This window comes from Nesoenas mayeri (assembly GCF_963082525.1).
Source record: "Nesoenas mayeri genome assembly, chromosome: 17".
NCBI classification, from domain to species: Eukaryota; Metazoa; Chordata; class Aves; order Columbiformes; family Columbidae; genus Nesoenas; species Nesoenas mayeri.
In genome coordinates, this window is record NC_137565.1 from 2490966 (window position 1) to 2506600 (window position 15635).

Genomic DNA, 15635 nt, shown 5'->3' on the forward strand with positions numbered 1-15635 from the left:
TTCAATGCATCATTGACTAAGCTCACTCTTTTCATTTCTGAACTGTTTCAGCATCACTTTATTCCCAAGATTCCCATGCAGGAAGAACTTAAGAGTTTCCTCCAACTTTTCAACTTCCAATTCTATAAAGTGAATAAAATATTCAGCAAAATCCTCAGCGCTGAAGTCATGAGGACGGCGGCCACTGATGGCAGCAGCAACGAAACGGGGCACTCAAGTGTACTGAGTTTGAAATCTCTATCGGATTGTCTTTTCATCTTGCAACTTCGTATTTCTCAGGTTCTCCTGCAGCTTCATAAGAAATCCCATCAAAGTAAAAAAAAAAGTTCAAAAAGGAATGTTGACTGTTCTAGAAAAGTAAGAACCCTAAATAATTCCTATGGCATGTATGAAAACAAAGCTTCCCAAACAGAACCAGATTTATAATCACGATACTAGAAAGTCTAAGGCCCCCCAGCAGCCCCCATACAAATGCTACCAGGTACCCAGCATTTCTGAGCAACAAAGCGCTCTGGTGAAAAATAATACATGGCTTTTGGAGCTTAACTTCTGTCATTCAAACTCTTTTGTTCTAGAAGTATTTCTTTCCATATACTGGTATTATGGTAAGTCCAGAAACAGACACAAAGGAGCAGATCTCAACATTTGTGAAAACAACTCAGCAGCAAACCCAGCTATTCTTCTGCCTACAGGCTTTTAAAACAACAAGCGTTAAATAACCCACACAGGTTCACCAAAAAGCAGGTTCAACGCATTTTCTGCTGTGTGTTTGGCTACTGCAAGTGCTGTACATTCTTTGAAATTAATCTTTTGCCTCAATCCCTTAAAGCCTTATTTTTGGTGACTCTGAGTGTTAAACACTGTGACCTAAGGACTCCAGGGCAAAGGAGCAGCAAGAGAGTTTGCAGAAACGACAGGACGCCCTTTCAGGCTATCTCAGCTCTGCTTTGAAACCTTTCTACTCAGATCCAGTTTTTCCTTAGCAACTGATATGTATTAGTGATAGAGAAATCTAATTTAAAGGGACAGGTTCAGAGGAAGAGAAATCCCATAAATAGAAATGAGTTTCAAATATAAAACATACTCTGTGGCTTGGGGATTTACTCGTATTTGTATTTAATAGTAACTGATGAAGTTCAAGACAAACCAGAAAATCCCATACACACGTAAGAAAAAAGAAACAAGCCCCGCGCCACTGCCAAGAAGATAAAAACAAAGACCTGATTATGCAATGAGGTGAAACTTCGGTGCCACAAGCAGCAGAATAAATTCACCATCCAGCTTTAACTTGCAACAAACTGCCTGAGAGTCACTAGAACTGCTTCCAGCTCAGCTTTGCTCATGCCTGCAGTGCTGAGGAATCAGTGGTCTCAACATGAAGTCCAATATTCAGCATCGTAACACCACCAGAGAACAGGATTTAAACTGGTGTTGGAGATAGGGTTTAAGAAATGGGATGCTGTCACGGTTTAGCTCCAGCCCACAGCTGGGAGCATGGTAGTCACTTGTTCACCCACCCAAGCCCCCAAGTGCTGTCTCCAGATACTGAAAAGTCTTCCAAAAATGAGTAAGAACAACCTATTTTCCATGTTCATGGACAGAGCCTGAAGCAATGAGGTTAAGCTGCAACAAGGAAGATACGTTTGACATTAGGGCAATCTTTATTGTAATAATAATGATAGAGAAATGATGGAATAGGTCGTCTGGAGCAGAAGAAAAAGCACAATCTAGCCTAAGAGATCTCTGAAGAATGGGTTATACATAATTCAGAAATAACATAGATTCTTTGAGTCAGGTAGAAAAGGAAAGGAGCACACAACCTCTTGTGGTTCCATCCACCCTTGTATCTTAGTAGTCTCCATTTTTTCAAAATTAAATGGTAATACAATAATGTATATATCTCTTATTGGAATAACTCTATTCTGCTTCACTTGTCACAAATGATATGATCCTTCTTCACTGGACAAAATAAAATGATCTACACCTTTAAAATGGAAAAGCCTGATAGGCAAATGTGACTGATATTCCTGCCTTCTGCACTACATAGTGCAGAACTGAGCTACCAGTTGTTACGTAATTATCTGTCACTTCTGTTTCTCTCTTTCCAATAGGCCATTATTGGTGCATCTGAATTCTAAGTGGGTCTGATATAAAGCCATTATTACAAAGGTTAAGAAACCTTTTCAAATTCCCCAAGACCTTTCTGGAGAGAAGAGGGAAAATCTGGCTACTGGCACATTACCAGCAATTAGAAACCTCAATCTTCTGCCCTTTGCTAATGGTTTCATTAAAGGAAGTAGCGTCTGTCTGAATGAATCTATTTTTATTAATTACTTCACAGATGCATGTGCCCCAAAAATGGTAAGAGGCATCGTTTGTCATGGTAAAGGGCTACTGAAATTTTCCACCCCTTCTCCATAGCATAATAAGAACTTCAGGAATTTCAAATTCATAATGTACACAAAGTAGATGGGAACATATTGTAGGTATTACCTAACCAGCTTGATGGCTGCTACAATTCCAATCACCAGAGATCCTCAGTGTTGGCAGCCACCCTGCTACAGGTTTGAGCAGAGTTGGAAACCTTCATGTTTCATCCCCACTCAAAGCAGTCAAAACTCTTCCATATTACACAAAGAAATACTGAAATATAAGCAATTAACATATTACGTACTATGTTAAAAGCAATTTTCAAACCCGCCACTTCCCTTGCTCAGTCTGTAAGTGCCTTATGCTATTCAACTGTGATTAAAAAACAAAACAAACCCCAAAGAACCAACTCTTGATTCTATTGTCTGGGTTTGGGTTTTTTTTTCAGAACTAAAATAGAAAAAGGTATGTCCCATATCCCTGGAAATGGAACAGCCTTCTGGCACAATTTCTGCCTCCTCTGTGTTTCCTTTATATTGCTGCAATAAAGCCCGAAGCTTTAATGTAACAGAGAATTGACCCATTGTCTGCACCCACACACAAGCGGTTAGGCAGAAAACTCTAAATAATGTATGAAAGGATCCAAAGGCCACAACTCCTCAAAAGCTGAACCGAAAATCATAAAAATAAAGGGAGCTTAAATAGAACCCTGTCTGTCTGTCTGTCCGCAATCCTGAGCCCTGAGCACCGCAGACACGGGGGCTCCAATCCTGTACCCCAACCTGCCTCCCTTGCGTTCTGCCACCTCCTGTAACATCCTTGATTATCTGCTGACAAGCACAAATAGTAGTTGAATCTTTATGTCAAGTAAATTAAGAAAACAATAGTTCTCACATCAGAATAGGAAATAAAATAGCTGGTATAAGTGGTGATTTTTATGTTTTATTTTTAAACACAATATGCTATTCTGTTTGCAAGCTAATTTGGGAGTACACAAACAAGATTACTAAGAAACCTTCAGAGAGGTTAAGAACTTATTTAAAATGTAGGCACTTTTCAAAATCACAATATTTTGGCCATTTCCACAATCTTTAATTTTTAAAATCCCCCAAGAACTAATCTACTTTCTGCACAGGCAGCAACTAAAGTTTTAAAATCAAATTTATTTTGTGTAGTAAAAGACTGAAAGCATCAGATAGCAATGTTTGGACTTGTTCCCAATAAATTAAAAAATGGGGAAAGTAGTGTAAAGTAAATTGAAAAAGCAGGAAGAGGATGAGCTATGAGTAAGCAGCAATATCCACGTTGGAAAGAAGTTTCGGTGAGTGTATTACAAGCTCTAAAACAACAAGGGTTGTCATTTCCAAAGCTGAAATGGAGATCTACACATACAACTCTCATTGACAGAAGGGAGATCCGAGCTCTGGACTTCTCTGGAAGCCTCAAACTGTCTTTGCAGCACAATGACCAAAGCCCAACAACATCCGACTCTGACACTGCAGAGTTGGTTTGCTTATATGAAGAACTACCCACAAACTCCCAAATTCAGATGGTTCTTTCCCATTACCAGGGCATCCCTTCAATGAATACAGCGTATAAAGGAAATCATTACCATTCATACGTATCTTATCAACAAACAGTAGCATTAAGGAACATGTTTTCTTGTTCTTCTAATGGTTAGAAGAAGACTCTAGTGATTAGACATACATCTCTAATCGAAGGAGGTATTCAAAAGTAATCCATTGAAATGTGTGCACAAGACATTACTTTAAAAATGTATTGGTAAGTTTTAACTTAGGACACTTTTGTTCATAGTGTTCATACTTGGTGTCATTAGGGTTAATCTGGATAAAGTCCACTAGCTGTAGTATCAGTCTAAATATTTTCTTCCACAACTGTGCTCGTTGTGCTGCTCCACAGAAGACTCAGAAGAACCGGTATTGAGAAAAATGAGAAAGGGAAAATAACATCCATACAGCTAATATATCCCAGCCAGAGCTGAGAAGAAGCGTCTGCTCACACGCGGTCATTTGAAGTTAGGGAACACGATGGCTGACGCTGCAGGAATCTCACATTTTATTCCAGCCCCGTTTCAGTCAGGGAACTTCCACCGATGGCGGTGGGAGCTCTGTGCAAAGACCAAGAATACAGAATACGAGCCTTAGTTGTTTGAATTTGGCTGAAGAGCAAACCCAGTGTTCATCCAGCCTCTCAACTGTAAGAAGGCAAGCATTCAGCCATGACTAATTTAGGAACTAATTCAACACTAAATTGCGGCAGAATGAGGAAGCAAAGTGACAGCTGTTTAATTAAACTCTAAATCCGATTAGATGGTGTTATCAAGAGAAATCCACGGGAGCCTGAGGTCGTGAGAATGGTCCTGTTTACAGGCTGAAAATTCTGTAAGTGGAATCTCATAGAATGATGTTAATCATAGCTTAGCATTAAGACTTCTCCCTCACGCAAATACACAACCTCATGAGTACCAAAGCTATGCTGTAAACCTGAATGAGTGACACAGAAAAGCCAATTATATTTTTATTTACAAGGAAAGTTTCTTGGAAGAGTTTGTGGAAAATAGGCAGTTGGGCACTGTCTACCTTAAAATCAAACCAGTATTTGTCTTATGGAAAAAGGAGAGAAGCAGCAAGCCCTTGCATGCTGCTGACAGCTCTTGAATCGATGGAGACAATGCCTACACAGGAGACCTCCGGAGCTGTACTGTGCTTCCAACTGTTGCTCAACCCATCACCCTTGATCAACACTGACACCTTGGCAACACATTTACAAGAGAAGAAGATGGAAATGAGGGAGATGTAAAGTAAACTCCACACCCGCCAGTTGCAAGCACCATAAATAGTCTACTGATGAGCACTAAGTTATGCATCACGAGTTTTCAGGACATCCTAGTTAGCGCGATGCACAGCACTGTAGACAATCGTTACGCTGATTTGCAAGTCTGGTAACACGACGGTTGTAGATTTGAGTTATTAATACTACCAAGATTACAGCTGATTAACAAAATAACATTGTTAGGCAGCTGACTCTGTTCATCTACATAATCCCACAATTAAAAGTAAATTACACATTGTGCTTTCTGCCAACTGGATTCTCTGGCACTCCACATTCAAAGACAGTATAGATGAGAAAGGAAAGAAGCTGATGTTCTGTTTTTGAATTCTTAGCACACACTTCAGAAGAACAGGACTGTTTCCATAGATCAAAGAGTTTGCATCATGATTGAGGACCTCCCTGGGGCAAACGCGCTCCATGGCAGGCAGTGGGGAAGGGCAAGTTTTGTTGGCTGAATTTTGGTTTCCTCTTTTCTTTCCACTTGATTCCAATGCTATTCGCCCATCACATGTAAATCCTGCTCTGCTTCATTAATCAGTTTATAACATGAGGATGTCTACTTGCTGAGTAATATCACATTGCAAAAGAAATGTAAAGCCGTTACAACCAAAGGGGGGGCAAACTGCCTGCTTAAGAGCACCTCTCAGTATTCAAACATGGATCCAGATGGAATCCAGATTATTCCATGACTCTAAAGTCCATAGTGCCAACAGATAGGTACACAGCACAGCAGGTCCAGAAAGGTATAACACGGCTGACGGTCCTGTTGCTTCTTCCACTTGTGAACAATTGAGAATCACATTCAGATTTATTTTAACAAATTTGTTTCATAAGTAAATATTTACTTTACTGTATTTTTTATACTAAGTTTACCATACGCAGTTCGCAACGCCAATTCCAAACTTGATTTTGGAGCTTTAATAGTTTACCACAGGCACTGAGACTAACTAAGAAATCTAATGTTCTCTCTTTTGTGGGATCAGTATCCAAGTGCTTCCATTAATATTTCTACTAGTAGAGTTCCACTGCCTGGATATCAGTGCTCCCTGTGCTTATTATTTGTATAAAAGTAACCCCATTGTGGCTCCACATGACAGCTGGATGTCAACATGCTGAGCAGTGCCTATAATAAGAAACTGTTTCTACACCAAGGAGGAAAAAAGAGCAAATAGATCAAGCGATTTTCAGCACATCTTGGTGAATAACTGATTCTTGTTGTTTTCTGAACAGATCCAGGAATGAGAAAAATCATTCCCACACCATCTGACACAGTTTGGTTTTGGTTTTCTGCTGAATAAACCACTTCAAAAATATTAAAGTATACTGGTTTTCTTTCTATTTTATTTTCCAGCAGCAACAACCAGCAAACTGTCTGCAAGGGAAGAGGTGTCAATGGATTCCGAGGCTGCAGATGAGCGAGCACAGTCTCCAAAACTCCTTCCTCCCACCTGCTCCAAGAGCTGTTCCACTGCTACAATCAGGCAGAGTAACGTGCTGAGCTCACACATGACAATGTATTACACTTTAATGAATCAAGACCTCAAGAAATAACTTCAAGCCTTCCCTACCACCCTAAATTACTCCGACAAGATGATCCGATTAGATCATCTAACCCCCAAGGTGATGGAAAATGCAAACTAATAAGGACACAAAATAAAATCAACCGAACATTTTCATGCTTGATTGTGTCGTCCTTTACCATCTTAAAGGCTGTAAATGTGCATAGTTTATCTTTGTAAGTGTCTATCATAACCAATGTGTATCAAGAGTGACTGAGCCTCTGGCTGGGGGCCTCTCTGCTTTGTAGGAGCTGTGACACCAAACTCAATTAGATACAGCTCACCAAAAAGACAAGCATTATGCTAAAACTGTCTCGATTTCCTGTTGACTAGACCAGATATGTCAGGATCCAGTAGCCAATCTATATTTTCAAAGAAAGATGCTATTTCCTGCAGTGTAAAGGAAGAGTCTGTAACTGAAAACGACTTCAAAGGAAATTATTCTGGAACCACTTAAAATGTAGAATAAGTTTTAAGGACAACTGCAGGAGATGGGAAGCAGAAACCCACATTTCATCCTTCTATAATTACTTAAAATATAGAATAAGGACATAAAGGTGCCTGGAGAAGATGGGAAGCAGAAGCCCACATTTTATTTCTCTATACTTAGACATAAGTGAAACAAAAACCCTGATTGTTTTGAAGATATATATGTGTAACAAAGGAAACTACCTGCTCCTCTTTGTGAAATTTCATCCCTTACTTTCAGCATTTTGCTAAATTGACTTAGAAATGAAAGCACTTACATAGGAGACACATTATCTAGAGACAAAAAATTGTAGTTACGGGTTGAAATGTGAGTGATTACCTGAGATATTCCAGCTCCAGCATCATTATTGGTTATTTAGAGCACAGAAATGCAAACAGATGAAAAGCTGTGAAGTGACAGCTTAAAAGCCCTTATTCTGAGACTCACATACTCGAGAACCTTCACTGCTGTTTCAGAGCATTGCTACTTACAGATATAAGTATACTCACAGACACTTAGGAATATACTTACACCTGATGAATACAAGCAACAAACTAACTGTCCTAAGTTCTCTTGAAAACTTATGTTTTTATACATTTATGCAGAGCATAAATTATACATATTTCATGTTTGGTAGACATATGACAACAGCTACAATACAAGCTCATACATACAATTTTTTATCTAACAAGCACGCTCAGACAAATAACCACGTGCTTGGAGAATAGAGAGGAGACAAACATATTAAGAGCACTAGTTCAGTGACTGCAGCTACTCACAACATTCCCAGCAAAGGATAAATATTTGTTGGGGATTCCAAAAGCGATGCCAATAAAATGGCCTCAGAAACTGCAACACATTCTATCCTTTCTAATCATGAAAATAGCTTTTCATTTACTCAAACATCCAAGGAATAATTGTCCGCGAAAGCCTTCAGCTATGATGAACACCTCTCCTTGTTGAATGCTCCTATTAAGTTTATCACAGACGGGAGTGGGAATATTGGTAAAGCCTGAACGGGAGAGAAAGGCAATAGCCACCTGGTGATCTTATAATGGAATAGTTCATGGATGCTTAGGCAGCCATGGATAGAGCGATATAATATCTTCTTGCTGAAATCATTTCATGGCTTACAGTTCTCTTTTGTTGCAAAAAGAATAATATGTGAAATTTGTCAATTTAAGGGCATTTTCTGGCCTCAAGATCTGGCAGCCATTCACTTTATTTTTTCACGAGTCTGAATGCATTTGGAAATGGAACCCCAGTTAAATTGGGTTCACTCCGTCATTAAGCAGAACCGGCACAGCCCTGGTGATGTCTCCAGTCTGTGACGACCGTGGGAATACAGCTGGTAGTAAAAAGGCAATTTTCATTAGCAATTTGAAATCCTTCCCATGTTCATTTCAATTAAACCTGCGGCCTTGTTACATAGTTGGCTATATATCTGTAATAATATTGCTGTAATAGCTGTAATCAATAGGCAGTTGGAGACGGAAAATATACAGGCATATTAGGACACATGCACGGATGCACACACAATTACGCACTACATGTATATATGTGAGTATATGCACACAAATACATACACAACTGTAATGGAAACAAGATTATGAGGCATTCTCTGCTAACAGAAGCCACATACTTGATTATAGGCAGGCAGAGGCAGTACTTCTCATTTTATCTGTAGGACATTTCTATCTCAGATATTTCTTACTGTAAATATTTTGCAAACATAACTTTTTAAAACCTGACCCCACTGAAATCCATTTTGTCGGTGGCTTCAGTAAAGCTGAGATCCATTCACACAGTTTCTGAATGATGGGAGTTAAGAAGAGCTTAAATAAGCCTTACAGTGAGCGTCTCATGTTCACAGATACTTCTGTACAGGCTGCTGTCCCTACTCCATTTGTTTAGAGTAGAAGTAGAAACTCTTTTACAGTCAATGAAAATATGGATTATTAATGAGTTACTTTCTCCCTCTAACATGCAATACTCATCTATGGGTTCCTTAAGGTCCTCAGTATTCGTTCATGGAGTGCATAGGAACATTTGGCTCAAGTTTGTGGATGTCAGAACTCTATTTAAACCATAGTACAGCTTCTGCTAAATTCTTTCCATTTAATTTCGCCTATTTTGAAATCAGCAAGAGAAAATTTCTACTTGCTCTTTTCTCATTTTGGCTGTACAGCTTTAATTTTCAGTAAGTAAAATCTGTAACAAAGATGCAATAGAGATTCTTACGGAACTGCTGTGAAAAAGTAGTAATAAAAACGCAGAAAATACTCATTATTATTTTCTGTCCTTGCCCCTAGATTATTCTTCTTTTTCAAAAAGGTTATTTATTTCAGTGACTTCATAGCAGGTCCACAAAAGTGAAGCAGACAGATGGTAGGAACAAGGTTATTGCATTAATGAGAGCAGATACTGCACAGACATCAGCAACCTGGTACGGTTAAAACTATGAGAGAAGTAACACAGAAAAATTAAATGATTGACCAAATATATGGCTAGTAGACTGGTGGGTCTTACAATATACAGGAACTAAAACCGGCACAAATGTAGAAGGAAGCAAAGTAAATGTATAAAATATGTATAATCAGAGATTGAATTATCTCCTCCTCACTCAAGCTAAAACACAGTTTGCCTCCAGGGGTTGCTTTGCAAGATCCTACTGGCTAGAGGCTCATGGCTGGAGAAGCATCCTGCAAACAGCCCGCTATGACCATTGCGTAAGCTGGTGATATGAAGGACAAAGGGATCAAATCCATTTCTTTAAAGCAGTATTTTATTTGTTACTATAACCTGGAGCAACCACAGTGACTATTATCTCTATCTGAGCATCTCACAGCAACTTACAACACTGGAAGAGGCTTGAAAAAAAGATTTGTGTGCTTGAAAGCTTGTCTGTTTTTTCCGGCTCTGTTGGATGACCTAATAAAAGACATCACCTCTAGCCAAAAACCTTGCTTCACTCTTATTTTCACTCTTCAGGACCAAACTAACATTGCCTGGACTGAGCAGGGGAGACTAGAATTCATGTTTAAGCAGGGAATTTTCCTTTATAAAGAATCAGCAGTACGTAATGATGCTGTAAGGCAAATGCTAACATTATAACATAGGAAATTTTAACTACTGTTTCCATTTTAAAGACAAGTAAACTGCTGTGGACCTGAGTGCTGCCAAAGAGGCAGAACAAACTCCAGACACGTGGCTCCCAGTCCAGCAGACAATTCCTATTTTTGCATATCAGAGTCTCCCAGTGCTTAATGAGTAGTCCACAATTTGAATGAGGTAAGAGGAGGAATTACTCAGTCTCGAATGACTTATTTATCGCCACACCAAGCTCGGTCCTGAAGCTTCCAGGCATTCTTTAAACATATGCCGCAGGACACCTCGTGCCAGCTGGCAGCTCCGCTTCAGCCTTCGCTTTTCACCGCTCGCCACTGACATTTTGTCCCACATCCAGAATCTGAAACACGGTCTTCTCTGCTGGCTCCATCCAAGTTTCAAGTCGTATCAAAACTTCCCGATGTTGGCACGCGAGCACGTAGTACCCTATACAGAATGATTCCAAAGTACGGCCAGGTCTCAGACTGATGGCTTTGGTTTCTGGGGCTGACACAATATCTGCAGCGGGAGGCCTTCTGCCTTCTGTTAGCTCTCCAAAACGAGAGCTCAAGATCACAAAGAGGTTATAGCAAACCTTTGGGGTTTCACTCCATTGTGCGCTGTCTCAGAACACAAAGAAGAGAATTCACCTTTAGTCACACGAGGGGATTTCATCCACATACTCTTTCCCCAGCTATGTTCTGGTAAAATCTGGTTTATGCAAATGGAAATAAAAGTGCTACGCCAAGGTAAAAACTTTCTAAGTTAAAGAAGAAAAGAGATAAAGTAGTTCTCCCTGGAATGGTATATGGAGAGTAAAACTCAATAATGAACCTGAATGTTTGAACTGTCAAAAGCAGTTTGGGGGTGGAAGGTATAGATAAATGGGCTATGCTGCAGAACCATACCATATATATACGTAAGCACATTATGTGGTGCAGTAACACACTGGTGTGTTTTTCAATGCTGAATTTACAGACTAATGTTTCCATCTATCATTTTCTCGAACTCCCCAGTGAACTTGATTATTTTTTTTTTTACATTTATTTAGTTTAATCCAAATACTCATTTCACAACCTCCAAAACATGCACAGCTCTGGTCCTACAGGGCCTTGGAGAGCAGAGAACAGCACAGTCGCTAATCCTGATAGTGACAGTCAGCATTCAATATTCAACTACTGTAATTAATAAAACAGTGCTGTTGCTATTTTTCACTAACAGAGGATTTCCAAAAGCAAATTGCAGCAATAAATTACATTATTACAGCCTCTAGTATTGTTCTGTGAGGTAACAAATCTTGCAGAAAGACAATCAGCTTTGCTAGACAAAAAAAATACAAAGGACAAATCCGATGACTAGGACCTGATTAAAATTAATGTCAGTGTTCCTTTTGTTTCCATTTGCTTGCTGAATTTCCCTCTCTTACCAGCACGCTGGTTTGCTGATGCTCACGCTATGGTGCTGGTGCTTTAAATATTGGGCATGATTTGGTTCTGAGGGGAAAAATAACCCAGTAACATTCTGTAAAGCATCCAACACAGCAATGGGGCCACTGCCACCCTGCAGAGCTTTCTGTCTGTTAATTCACCCAGTGTATGTGTTTCAGCTGGAGAGCTCGGGCATTGCAAAGAGACCTTCATGAATGGAGCAAGGTAAGTTTTATTAGTACCCAAACTTTGGTACAGTCTCGGTACCCTTTTGATGCTGGGATGATGAACAGATCCAACCCATCGCCACTGCTGCTCCCCATGTCCTCCCAGCAGCTGCTGCGCAGACAGGGAAGGAAAGGGCCAGAATGCCGGGCTGGCTTCCTCCCCAGCGCTGCTCTGAACCCTGCCCAAGGCTTCAGCGGTTTATCTCCCTCAAGCACAACTACTGAGTTTGAAGTACAGATTCATAATGAATTCCATGGCAAACATCCGCGGTGATGAGAGTCTGGCTGGATAATGAACTGTAAACTGAAAGCGGGGGAAGGCAAACACGCATCTAATAGCAAACCGAAGGTGAAAAGTTGCTGGGATTTTTAATGCTTGGGGTAGCTCATTATAACACCAAGACTTATAAAAGTCCTGATGATTTTTTTTTCCCCATGCTCACTCATTATCTTCCATTAGAGTAAAGCATCTCCTTGCTGTCTAGATAGTCTCATGGTCTAAGCTGGAGCACCTCAGGACCTCATTAATTAAAGTCCAGCCTGAACAATTCATAATTCTGCTGGGTGACTATTTCACCTGATTGTCAAGAATGCGATATTCCCCAGAAATATTAAAACTTTCTTAACAGATGAAAATCATCATTAGCAGATGCCAATTAAGAGAAACGTTCCTGTTTTCTGGCATGGGTCACAGCCAGCCCACTGGATGCTCACGCTGGCGGAGCAACTGCTGTGTTTGCAAACACGCCGGCTCTGCTCCAGCAGCTGCTGTTCAGCCCAGCATCGCTCTGAAGTGACGGCATAAGGTGGGGACCATTGACCGTTGTATCAGTTAAGCCAAGACAACTGATTGTTAGCTAAGGCTAATGAGAGAGCACTATTTTAGATGAAAACTAGTGGTTTAACTTCCACAGAAGAGGGCGCAATCCAGTAATCGAGACTGCTGAGTTCAATTCCCCTTCCAGCCCTGCCAGCACCTCATGAACAGACCTGTGCAATGTTCTTCCATCTCCTTTTCCCTTTCTCTCCAGACTCAGAAGCAGGCACAGCATTTGCTTCCCATCGCTGTTCATGAGTGAACGCTGGTCAGTCTGAATTCCTTAATGCACACTACAGTCCTACAAATTAGTAACTTCTCTGTCTTTAAACTCCCGTTCTGTTTCAGCTGCAGAATATCAGTCTCTGAAAACGGTCTCCAGCTCCTGGTGAGAAGAGCTTCTCTGCCCTGGCACACAGTCCTTAGCAGCTCCAGCATCCAAATACACAGCCCTGGAAAGTCCTTCTGAAGCGCTATCATCCGAGTTTCCGCTGGCTCATTATTACATCTCTGCATGGTCTCTGCTCACACGTGTGTGGCAGCTGTGAAATTGCCTATGTGGTTATGTTAAACAATCAGAATTTTAATCAGCTGTCATTTCAAATATAAACTGTTATTTAAGATGTCTTATTCTGATGGAGCAGCATCACAAACCTAAGCCAATACTTAAACAGTCTCAAAATCCTGCCCAATACATCATGAGAATAGAATCTCCAGACTTCACGTTACACGATGCAATGCCATGAACCACAATTACCTGCAGCAGAACGTGGACTTCACTCAGGCTAACTTGCAATGCTGCACATCAGCATGAAAGCACCTTGGCTTTCATCAGCTTGGCTTGTGGACTGAGAATGTTCTAGAGCATTCTTGCTTGCCTGTCATTTGCCTGTACAGGATTTAGTGCTGTGAGACACTCTTCTTTGTGGGGAGCATTTAGGTATTACCACAACACTAAGCATCTAATAATTGAGTCCCTGGCTGTCTCGCTCCACATTCTCACTGTTCTGCAATGTTTTGTTGAGGCTGGGAAGCATATATATTTAGCTTTATATTGATATCTCGCTAATACGGGCAGGAAAATTAGCCAAGAAACCCAAAATTTCTCTATATGGAGAAGCTCTTTTACAGAACACTTTAAAAACCTGGAAGCTAGCTGACCCCGAGTCTCATCAGCATTTTAAAAATCTCAAAGTAATCCATTCAATAGCTTTGTCAGATGTGAGGGATGCTGGAAGAGGAAATTACACATACTGATGTGCTGCATAGAAAATGGCATACAACTCGATCCAATGGCAAAATTAATTCCAGCCAGCTGAGATAGCCTTATTGATCCATTCTCATTTCCTGCACAAGGTAGGACTGAATGTGATTGTAGTAAAGAAAACAGAAGCTAGAAGCAAAAGTGCAGGGGTTGTAGGAATGATGACTGGGACTTAAAAAGGCACAGCTAAATTGAGCCATTTTGAATTCTTTGTGTTGTCTGCATCTTTTGACCAATCTGAGATCAATGAACAACAGTTCAGCCTTTTTTTGCCTTTGTTTCCCAATGGGCAGACAACAAAAAAGCCAATTCTTAACGGATAAGATTAATCGATACGCATTGCTAGTCACAGCCCAACGCACTATGTGACATGGCCATTTATAAGCAGGTGCGCAGCCTCCTGAGTTAATCTGGTATAAATATAGAGCAATAATACAAACTTCAGTGAAATTATATCCACCATAAATCTAAAGGAGGGAAGGTTATCCTCATTTAAACAATTGTAACCTGTCATGGTGGAAATTGCAGATGTATAAGTGGTCTGGGTTTCTGCTTCTCCCTCGACATCAGAAGATTGTAACTGATCTTTCACACAACGTACTCGGTCTTGTAACGGAACTCCAAAAACTCTTGGCTTCATGGTATTATTTAGGGCTTCATAGTTGATTTACATTGTCCCAGTTAACGTTACTAATAGTAATATGATAGTTTTAAAACAAATACATTTATTTCAACTCACAGTGTTTATTTGATGTGATTCACAGAATCCCTTAGGTTGGAAAAGACCTTTAGGATCATCAAGTCCAACCATTAAGTATAATTATCTGAGACAATAACTGTCAGCTGAGCAGTCTGATATGCAGATTATCTGTCTGTTTGTTTGTGCGAAGCAAATCAGGAAACTGCTGTGTTTATACAGCCTGGGGTTTTATCTCCTGGAAAGCTTCGTGTCTACTGCCCCCCACTTCATTCAAGACTCAAAGATGAACAGGAGTGAGAATTCGGGACTTCTGTGACCTTGAAGCAGACAGAGCTGTATGGCGTGAAACCACAGACTGCGCAGGAATGAAAATACTAGTTATTTAGGACCATACTTTCAAATGGTATTGCAGGGACTTCATTACAATAAAATACCTTAAGAAATCTTTCCCTTTGGGAATGGCACACATAAAGGTGTATATAAAAAAGATTGCTTTGGGAGCTAAATTTTCCATCATCTGTGTTTTAAAGGAAAGCAAGCATACATAAAAATGGAAAAAAAAGTAGGTTTGCTTGTCACAGCTCTGCGCCTTAGATGTCCATTCACTGACTTCTGCATCAGAACCATCAATACATTGAGTTCTGAATGTGAAGAAAGGTACATGCAAAACAACATCAGCAGAAAGGCCGGATGCGTAGCAACTGATTATATCTTTCTTTTAAATCTACTGATAGAGCTGAGAAGAAAAGACCAACTTCCAAGCATGTGTGCTGTGACACAGCAGCAACAACCTCTAAGCGACGCCTGAGAGCAGTTCCAGCTTTGATTTACCTCTAAGAAG

General features: G+C 40.2%; 1 protein-coding gene across 2 annotated transcripts in view; it reads right to left on the bottom strand.

The window, feature by feature from the left end:
- Nucleotides 1–15635, bottom strand: part of TMEM132C (transmembrane protein 132C) — a gene marked incomplete at both ends in the record, with an annotated part of 160905 nt that overhangs the window by 20869 nt on the left and 124401 nt on the right. The window lies entirely within an intron of this gene.